Source organism: Serinus canaria, chromosome 2 (assembly GCF_022539315.1).
Source record: "Serinus canaria isolate serCan28SL12 chromosome 2, serCan2020, whole genome shotgun sequence".
Taxonomy (NCBI): domain Eukaryota; kingdom Metazoa; phylum Chordata; class Aves; order Passeriformes; family Fringillidae; genus Serinus; species Serinus canaria.
Window position 1 is genome coordinate 149,671,777 of NC_066315.1, and position 10,884 is coordinate 149,682,660.

General features: G+C 43.1%; 1 non-coding gene across 1 annotated transcript; it reads left to right on the forward strand.

Annotated features, from left to right (window-relative positions):
• Positions 1–509: 509 nt before the first annotated feature.
• TRNAL-CAG (transfer RNA leucine (anticodon CAG)) lies at positions 510–592 on the forward strand. The gene has a single exon. It is a non-coding gene; the product is annotated as a tRNA-Leu (tRNA).
• Positions 593–10,884: the final 10,292 nt, after the last annotated feature.

Sequence of the window (10,884 nt, forward strand, 5' to 3'; positions counted from 1 at the left end):
CTGGTGTTTGGTATTTGCTGGTTAGGCCCACCCTAAGCTAATTGTCAACCTCTTAACTAATTGTTAGCGTAGTTCTAAGTGAAGATAGAGAGAACTCCAAGCCTTTGGAGAAGACCCCTGAGATCACCGAGGCCCATCACTAACCCAGCACTGGGTACACCACCACACCATATCCCTGAGCCACTTCCACACACCTTGGAACACTCCCAAAGACTGGTGACTCCAGCAATTCCCTGGACAGCCCATTCCCATCCTTGACCACCCTTTCACTAAAGAAATTTGTCCTAATATTCCATCTGAACTGTTCCTGGTGCATTTTTAGGCTGTTTTCTTCCCCTATCTCTTTTTACTTACCCCTACCTGGCTGCTCTCTCCTGTCAGTTCCAGAGTTCAGGCTGTTCTTTGCTTCCTAGAGGATGCTCAGGGAAATGCTCCATACCCTAAAAGGACGCACTTAATGGAAAACAATTTCCCATGAATTTTGGTGTGCAGGAGTGTGGAGTCCCCAGGTCAGGATGGCCGAGCGGTCTAAGGCGCTGCGTTCAGGTCGCAGTCTCCCCTGGAGGCGTGGGTTCAAATCCCACTCCTGACAACTCCTTTGCTGACCAGAGCCATTCCACAGGGAATTCTGCTGCCTCTCTGTGCAAGACACATTCCTGGGAATCTCCCTGATCTGGTCCAGCCCCAGGATTAACTCCCACTATTGGTTGTTCATCTTCATAAAGAGTGTCCTTCCCACTAATCAACACCTGGTGTGGGTGGTGTTTTATTTTTCCATAGGATCCACCTGGCTCGAGTGGTATTTTAGCTTTTCTGGTGTTTTACAGACACTGGGGCTGCTGATGAAAAGTGGGTCTCACCTGTCTCAGGGGGAAAAGGAGTTCTAAGCCATGAGTTTTCAGGCTGATTGAGGGCTTTAAATGAGGTTTGAAGGGGAAGGGGATAAACCCAGGCTCCCTGCCTGAGCCCAGGGGCACCATGCTAGTGTTAGGATTTAAATCCATCTGCTTGCAGCATGGAAGGCTGTACAAAGGGACCTGGACAGGCTGGATCAGTGGATTAAATTAAAAAAATGAATAAATGTGGCACTTTGTGCCATGATTCAGTGGCTACAGTGTCATTCGGTCAAAGACTGGATGTGATGATCTTGGAGGTCTTTGCCAAACCTGTCAATTCGGTGGTTCTTAAACTCAGAAATCCTCTTCAAACCTAAACAAGACAACAAGGAAAAGAAAAATAAAAAGCAGCAGCTGCAGCAGTTAAACCCAGAACAATCTTTTTACTGCACCATTTTTTCCCTCATGCATGTGAAGCTTCATAACATTTATGCTGCAAATTCCTTGAGATGATGTCTTTTATTGAGTGTTTTATCCATCCCTGCAGTGTTTGAGTACTGCTGGTAGCAGAAATATCCTCATCTGTCAGAGCAGGAACTCTCAGCAATAACTGCTCCACTCCTCTTTCTCAAGAATTTTTTGGTCATAGCTTATCTCCATTGCAATCAAATCCCAGACCCTGGATTTCTTCCATCATTCATTTTTAAATAGCAGTAGAAAATCCTTGAGATCCTCGTGTGCCTCCCAGGCAGACAGGGGAGTCCAGCTAACAAAGGTGCATAAAAGGAGCAGGAAAACTGGTTTGTCTTGAAAGGCAAAGAAATTGGAGCAAATGAATCATCCTATCTTCACTTTCTTAATAGGAGCAATGCAGCAGCACTTTCTGCAGACTCATGTGTGCACCTTTCTTTAAATATCATTGCCAAAGGATCTTTTCTGCTATAGAAAAGGGGGAAAAAGGGTGCAGAGCTGATGTGAGGGCAGTGATGAATTCCAAGTTTTAAGTTGAAAAAATAAACTCTTCCTTTAAGACAGACATTGTGGAAGGAAACATTTGACTGCTGCAAGAGCCCAAGTCCAGGTAAGAACATAAAACCTTAGAAGGTTTTTGTGATGGTCAGTGTTGGCAACTTCACCACTGCCCTGAGCAGCCTGTTTTGATATTTGACCACTCCTCCAGTGAATATTTTTTTCCTGATATCCAACCTGAACCTACCCTGGTGCAACTTGAGGCCATCTCCCCTTGTTCTGTCATTAATTGTGTGGGAGATGCCAAGCCTTGTTTCTAATTAGAATATCCAAGTGCAACAGTTTTCTCAAAATCAGATGTTCTGGTGCAATCAGCAATGAGATGCTTCCCCCAAAACTGCTGCTGAACAGAGAGGATCGAGTGTTTTGGGATCAGCTGACTCCCACTGTGAAATGGTGCTGGTTCAGCACATCAAAATATCAAGTAAGTGTTGGCAAACTGCTGAGGTTGGTGGAGAACAACTCTGAGTATTTCAGAAGTCAGGAGGGAGATGAGATTTAAAGGAAACAATGTGTGCAATTTGTCTAATCCCTGACTAAGGGGACCAGAACTGTCCGCAGGCATTTGCAGAATGTAAAACCAGCAAAGAATGAGAAAGATTGGGTTAGAGAAGAACAAATAATGTTATTAGGAGCAGTGGGAAACGAAAGAAAATACAGCCTGAACTGCTTGGAATTTAATGCATTCTTCTGTAGACATTCCTGTTATGCAACATTTGTGTTAAAAACATCTTTCCGAAAATGTCAGGGGTTTTACTGAATAAATGATGATAATTCATCATCTTTTGTTGTTATTGTTGTTTGTAAATAGAAACAACTGAAAAAATAATTCTAGCTTTCAGTGGTGGACTTGAAAAGAAACACCATCTGTAGACTAATTTTTAATAAACAGGATTATATAATAAAAGACATTTGGTTGGAATTTACTCTGATTCCTGGGTTCTTGGCAAGGCAGAAAGACACCAAAATTTCCTCTGGACACAAAAATTCCAGTTTAGAGACACCTCAGAAACAGGCCCATGTAGGAGAAACACTGGAATTTGATGGTAGAGAAGAAAATTGGTTGAATTTCCCAGGAAAACATTCACTGCAGGAGAAAGACATCTCCCAAAAAAATTCTCCAGTGCCTTCCAGACTTCATATATATTTATATATACATGTGTGTGTGCATGTTCATATACACAGATGCACATACATCTATTTATATATACACATAAATATGTATTCACACATATTTATAGGGAACCAATGCTTTTCACATGGGATTTTATAGGAAATTAATATTCTGCTCCCCAAATCTGCCTTGCAGAAGCTGGATGGTGGGGGAGATATTTATTTTTTGATCCCATGGTGTGTAAGATCCTCCCCACAAAATGATGCAACCCAGAAAGAATTCTGAAGCTCTTGAGGAAAATTAGCTGCATAAATAGGCAGGTGGGTGGCTAAACAGAGAGACAGGAACATGGAATTTGCTTGTTCCAACAACTTTAAAGTGGACACAAACTTGGAAAAAGTTGCTCCTTCTCTGATGAGCTTTGACATTCAAATTCACTGGAATTTTTTGGTTTTCCTGAAGTCAGAATAATCTCAGCAGCCGATCCTTGCCACACAGCCAGCACTTTGATTGGCATCCAAATATTCTGGAGCAGGGATCTGCTCTTGGCCAGGAGACTTCAGGACAGGCTGAAGTCCTGACAGGTGAGAAGTGAAGTTCAGTTCATGGCCTGGTTTTCTCCTTTAAAATTACCCAGCAGAATGTGGCAAGAAAGTGTTCAGCTCTAAAACATTGAGCATTGGATTAGTACTGGAAAATGTCTTTACTTTAGAATACTTTAGAATGTCATTCTGATATTTCAGAATGTCTTTCCCAAGGTTAATATCCTGAGCTAGGAGGGATCCACAAGGATCATCTAGTCCAACTCCTGCTCCTGGACATCCCAACAATCCCACCCGTGCCTGAGAACTTTGTCCAAAAACTTCTTGAGCAGCCTTTGGGCTGTGACCATTCCCTGGGAAGCTGTTCCAGTGTCCAGCCAGCTCTGAGTGAAAAACTGCTCCTAATTTCAAACCTAAGCCTCCCCTGGCACAACTTCAGACCATTCCCTTGGGTCCCACTGTTGGAAATGATACCAAGTTCAAATTTTTTTATAGAATTCTAGTTTTTCTTCACCTTTGTCCCACGGGAAGAGAACTGGAGTTTCTTTGCAAAAGATTATTTTACCAGGCGAGGTCTGATGAGCTGAACATCTCAGCAGATTGGGAGTAGCACAGAAAATGCACAAAAGATAACAACTATTAACTCCAGCCATCACCCAAGGGTCCAAAACACCTGGTCTGAGAAAAGAGAGATAAAAGAAAGGAGAATGAGAACCTAATTAACATCAGAGGGAAAGAAATCCATATCCAACAGGAACCCAAATACCTTATAAGAACTGCACTACCTGGCACCAATGAACATCCAACCAATTAATTTCTATGGGTTTTGACTGCTAAAAATATATCATAATAATTACAATTATAATTATAATAATAATGTCATAATAATATAGAAAATATATACAATTAATATAATAATATATAAAATATATCAAAATGTAGTGAAGTTCATGTGTGATGGAATGGTTTTCTCTGCACATCTCGGGCAATGTGTGCATGAAATAATTTCTGTTGCAATCCTATCCTATGATCTGATGTAATCTCATTGCATGGCCAGAAGAGATCCTCCTTTTCCCCTGGAAATTTGCTGTTTTCCAAATGGGCCACCATGGTTCCATGTTTGAGCAGGAAGGATTTGGGGAGAGGGAGGGAGACACCCCAAATTCCAGGTGTTTGCAGTGAACCAATTGTCCAGGCAATTACAGAGAGTTCCCCAGGGCTGCTCCAGCCTTGGGGACTTATGGGAGGCTCTGTGGTGGTATCCAGACAAATCACCTCCCACACACCCTGACTAATTACTGTTCTTTGCCCAATTAGCACATAACAATCCTCCAAGTGAAAGCAAAACATCTGCACCCACTGAAAGGAAGGCTCTGAGCTGAATCCAGAATGTGTCTCCTCTTTCCAGCAGGAAATCTGTGCTGGTTGGGGCTGTTCTTCCCAGACTGAGCACGAAATCAAACCAGAGCTGACAGTAAACACACAAAAATTGTGTTTCAGCTCCTGCAGCACCCTGAAACACAGGGAGGAGCTGACACAGGAAAGTCAAAGGGGTTCCAGTCCCAGGGTTTATTCCATGCCCTTCTTAATTGCTTATAATCTACATGGGAAAAGCAATAATTTCTCTTTTCTTTCTCAGTTGCACTCCAGTATTAAGAATCCGACTGCATTTTCCCCCTTTCAATCATCAAGCCCAACCATTATTTTGACAGGGCTTTTTTCAGTCTGAGTTTGCTATTACTGCATAGTGGATGGTTTATATTGCTAATTAGCATCTATTAAGGCTGTTATCCCATTCAAGCCTTGATGAATGGAGATGGAAAGGAATAAAGCATCAGAATAAATCAGAGCAGGAGAAACTGTGTTCTCCTGTGGGAAATCTCCCTGAGCTGAAAGTGCCTGGATGTGTGCAGTGGAATTTTATATATGTACCTTGTATCACTGATGTTATTATGGCTTTCAAACCTGTCATCCATGGTCTGGATACTTTAAAACAGAAGAGTTGGCATCCTGGATGTTCTGGGAACAGCTTCCTCTCTCTAGGATCCAATGAGAAACTGGAGATAACCAGGAGAAATATAAGAACTGGGAAAAAAATATGAGTAGCATAAAGTCAGTGTTCAAAAATTCAGTGGTTTCCCAAACTTTAGGTGTTAATGGCCCTTGATAAAAGTTATGGGCAATGATATCCAGAGAAAACAGAACATTTACAACCTGTGGAAATGGGAGAGGCAAAGGAGAAACCTTTTGCTTCCTCGTGGTGTTAAGGAGCTGAGTTTTGGAAAGAGCAAAGGTCACTGATTCTGAAATGAGGAATATTTCAGAGAAAAGAGGAAGGCAAGTGATGTCACAGCTGAAGGGAATGTGATTTCCAGGAATAACCTATCAGGGGGACTCTGAAAAGCCCTAGACAGAGCCCAAGTCTCTGACTGAGCCTTGCAGTCCTGATACAGAAATCTTTCCCCATGAAAAAAATATGAATCAGAGCTTCTATTTAACAAGACATTTGAAAAGAAAACCAAAGGAAATATTTTGCCCCTTCAACTTCCCAGCCTTTCCTCTTCCTGAAGCCCCCATTTTTGGGATGCAGAGTGGCACAGGCATCTTTCTTGTTCCATATGAGCTGGCAGAAACCCCAGTAGGTTTTTACATTCACACAGAAGAAACTACTCCTGGCAATCCATCCCATAGTGAAAACTCAATTCCAGCCCTTACCGTGTGTCTTTCCCCTTTTTCTGTGACTTTTTTGTGGGATGCATCAAAACCAAGTGTGCCTCCAAACCCCATGCAGTGAGATTTCCCTGCCTTTATTTGGGCAAAACATTTCCATGTTTTCCCGTGGAAGAAGACTCCATATGTGGTGTAAGCTGGCCAAGTTGCAAAAATCCTGGCGAGATGGACCAACAAATATGGGCTCTGGATCTGGGATTGTGTTCCCTGTGTTGTAGATCTCCACGTAACTCCATCTGCAGGAAAAAAAATCAATGCAAGGGAGTTGATGGATATGACTGGAGGGGGGAATCAAAGCCCATCTGGAATTTAATCTGGTGAGGGACACGAAGGGCAGCAAGTTTTCTGCCGGAATATCAGCAGCAAAAGGAAGAGTGAGGAAAATGTGGGGCTGCTGCTCAGCAGGGTGGGTGGCAAAGAACATGGAAATTGCCCAAGTACTCTTCTTTTAAGTCTTTGCTGGTAAAATCAGCCTTCAGAAATCCCAGTTTCCTGGACCAGAGCAAGGAAGATTTATCCTCTGGAGAGGAGGATCCAGTCAGGGAACACTAAGACAAAATAGACTTATGGAATGCATGGATGAGGACATGATGGATCCGTGGGATCTGATGTCATTGCAAAGTCACTCACACTTTTCTTTGAGAGGTCATGGTGGCCTTGGAAGTTCCCAGGAGCAGAAGGAGACAAATTCCACTTCTGTCTTCAAGAAGCACAGAAAGGGAACTCAGGAGAGGGAGTTCCCTGGGAAGCTGATGGAGCAGCTAATCTTGGGAATTGGTTTGGAACACGCATCCAGTTCTTTGAATTTCAGTGAGGGAAGTTAATGTTCATTGTGGGCAATGCCTGTGGGAAACTGGAATTGATGGTGTGCTGAGATCCCTGGGTTTGGAGTCTCTGCTTGTCAGAGTCTCTTCACGCTGTTTGCAAACTGCTCTGAGCAGGAACAATCTGTTCCTTCAGTCCTTCACTGCTGTGGGATTTTGCTCTGGGTCTGGATCCTGCCGCAGCTCAAATGCTAAACATTCCGAACCAGAATCATTTGGATGGATTGTTGACACCAATGGCTGGAAGAACTGAATTTAAAAGGGTGGAATGAGAGGCCCTTTTTATGAGGATCTTGGACAGCTCCATGTAAATCTTGGACAGTGTTCTCAGGAACGTGGTGATTCTTGGAGTTGTCCTGCGCAGGTCCAAGAGCTGGACTCAATATTCCTTGTGGGTCCCTTCCAACTCAGGGTATTCCATGATTTGGTGATCCTGTGAATTCTGAAGTCATTGCTGTCTGTACTGGCAGGTCTCCAGCTGGCACATGGATGAGTACATCAGGACAGAGGGGTTTGGATCTGGACCCAAATCCCTCCAGTCTCATATTCCCACATTCCCCTCTCAAGGACTGCAATCCACAGCCCAGGGATCCTGGTGGGAGACAGGCAGGCAGAGCAGGAGGTCATTTTCTGCCCCAAGGATGCTCTTCCAGCCCATTCCTGAGGGTCTGATCTATCCCAAAGTATTCCTGAGCTGGATTTAGAGATGATGACCTGACTGTCCTGTGTGTGTGGCTGTTGCCTTTTCTGTGTGTTTTCCCTGCAGTTTTTTAATTCATCCGAATCAAAATCCCCCTGGCAAAAGAGCACAGATCTCAAAGGTTCTCAAGGGTTATATTTCCACAAGATTCAAAACCAGCAAGACATGAGTCTGAGGGGAAATAAACTTCATTAACTCAGATACTCATGGTGCCATTGTTTTACTCCCTTTATTAACTCACAGAAAGGTGAACAAGTTCATTTTCCTCTTCAAATAAGGAAAACAAATATTATTTTACATGCTGCCAGGCAAAGGACAGAAGAGAAAATCTCTGTCCACTAATGCTGCTCTATTCAATGCACGACTAAAATCATATTTGCTTTGATAGGAAATCTTTATCCTGAGGTAAAGACAAGTCTCTGGTCTCATTTTGGAAGGCCTGGTAGGAACATAACTTATATTGAGGGTAATGCACAGGTTATGGTTGGAATAATAGATAGTTTGGAAAGTCTGGATGTTTGGAAAATCAGCTTTGACCTGTGGTGTTTCAAGCATGAAGTATTCTGCAAAAACAGGGAAGAAACTCATCAGTGGAGAAGAGGAATGACCAAAACTTCTGCTTGACAGTGAATCAGCCAAAATACAAACCAGTAAATGAATAGTTATTAAAAAGTTATGCTTATTTTGTGTTTAACAGTTAGACTCATTTTTATGTGTCTAAAACCTAAAAACCACTGCAGCAACACCACAAAAACAACAGCAAAATGGTACTTGAAAAATAGCTGGAGGTTTGTTAAAAAAGGTTATGATTCCCTGGTGTGAAAGTGCAATTCTTGTGTTCCTTTTTTCACTGTGTTTATGTTTCTTAGGAAGTTTTGGGCAGAGAAGTTGGGAGAAAAGCAATTTGTTTGAGTAATTTTCTGCTGAACACTCTGACAAGGGAACTTTCCTACTTCCAACTGTGCGTTGGAGACAGAGATAAAACAGGGGGGACCTGGCCAGGTGGGAAAGTCAAGAATAAGCAGAAATGAAGGAAACTCACAACAAATGTGTAACAAAGCCTCATGAAATATAGAAGAGAAGAGGCTTTTCCCTCGGGATCCCAAAAATTCAGTTTTGTTGCAATCCAGAAAGTACTGGAAGCTAATGATGGGAGAAATGGATCTGTTTTATAGGACAATGATCAAAGGACATCTTTGTTTTCAAACCAAATTTGATTTTTTTCTCCTTTTCTCCAAAGGATCCAAAGAATTTTCTTTAAACAACACATTCATCAAGATGGAGTTCAGCAATGCAAACCTGTAGAGAAACAAAAACAACTCAATGAGGACTTTTTTGTGCTCACTTCAATTCAAAATTTGGGAAATTCCACTTCAAAGGTCTCTCTGACTACAGGACCCATCACCTTGGCACTGCAGGGCCTCTCCAAACCCTTTTGGACATCTTGTCACCAATACCACGCTCAGCTGGACTCTCATCCTCTAAGATGTTATCAGGATGAGTGATTTCTGTTTATTTCTATTTAAACCAAATGCTTCAAGTCTGTTCTTTCTAACTGTGGGCCAAGGGGCAAAACAAGAGCTGTTGAAAACTTTTAATAAGTGGCAGGATAAGAACCTAATTTTTGTATCCCAGTAATAACTCTTAGAGTTAGGGAGGGGGGAAGACTGAGGACTAGATGGGAAAACTTTCAGGGATAGTGTTGATAGACATCCTGAAAGTTCATAGAACAGTTTGAGGAGGAAGGGACCTGAAAGATCTTCTCATTACAGCCCCAGGGTCACCTTCCGTTAACCAGTTTGCTCAAGAAAAAAGGTGTTGGAAAGTTTATTTATATAAATATCCCCATGGATCCCCACCATCTGAATAGCTTGATGCATTTGTGTTCACTCTTAATTAGTAGATTTTGTGAGCTTTGCTTTTTTCTTATTTTAGTTTCTTGTGTGTTGCAGTAGGAGCTCAGCTGTTCCATGTTCCAGCCCCTGTGAGACGCCAGGAGGTGAAATCTGCCCTTTGATCTCACACAAAAATAATGATTCGCTGGAGAAATTGCTTTGGTTCCTGCAGTATTTCAGAGGCAGACTTAGATGTCATCACCTACTTCTTCCTTCTTCCTTCGCACTTCTCCTTTCCTTCCTTCTTCCTTCCTTCCTTCCTTCCTTCCTTCTTCCTTCCTTCCTTCCTTCTTCCTTCCTTCATTCTCCTCCTTCTCCTTCCTTCCTGCCATTCCTTCCGCCTCCTTCCTGCCACTTCCTTCCGCCCCTTCCTTCCGCCACTATCCTGCCATTCCTCCGCCCACTTCCGTCCAATTCCCTCCTCTCCTTCCTCCCTCCTTCCTTCGTCCCTTCCTACTCCTTCCTTCCTTCTTCCTTCCTTCCTTCCTTCCTTCCGTTTCCTTCCTTCCTTGCCTTTCCTTTTCCTCCTTCCTCTCCTTCTCCTTGCCTTCTTCCGTTCCCTTCCTTTCCTTCCTTCCTGTTCCTTCCTAGTCCTCTTCCTTCCTTCCTGCCATTCCTTTCCTGCCTGTCCTTACTTCCGTCTTCATACTTCCTCCTTCCCGCCATTTCTTACTTCCGCACTTCCTTCCTTCCGCAACTCCTTCCTTCCTGCCTTCCGTCCTGTTCATTCATGCCGTTACTCCTGCATTTCATTCCTTACGTGCGTCCTATCCAGGCCTTTCCTGCCTTCCTTCCTTCATATCTTCCTTCCTTCCTTTAATTAACTTCTTTCATTACGTCCTTAATTCCCTTACCTTCATTCACTTACTTCCTTCATTCCTTCCTTCCTTCCGCCAATTCCTTCACTTCCTTCTTCCGCCACTTCCTTCATTTCAGACCACTCCTTCCTTCCGCCACTTCCTTCCTTCCTTCCGGACAATTCCTCCTTCTACGCCACTCCTTCCTTCGCCACTTACTTCCTCCTCTCGCAACGTCCTTCCGCCATTCTTCCCGCCATTCCTTCTTAAGCCCACTTACTTCACTCCTCCTTCCTTCCTTACGTCCTTCTTCCATACTGCATTAATTCCTTCCTTCCTTCCTCTCCTTCTTCCTTCCTTCCTTCCTGTCCTTCCTTCCTCCTTCCTTCCTTCCTTCATTCCTTCCTTCCTTCCTTC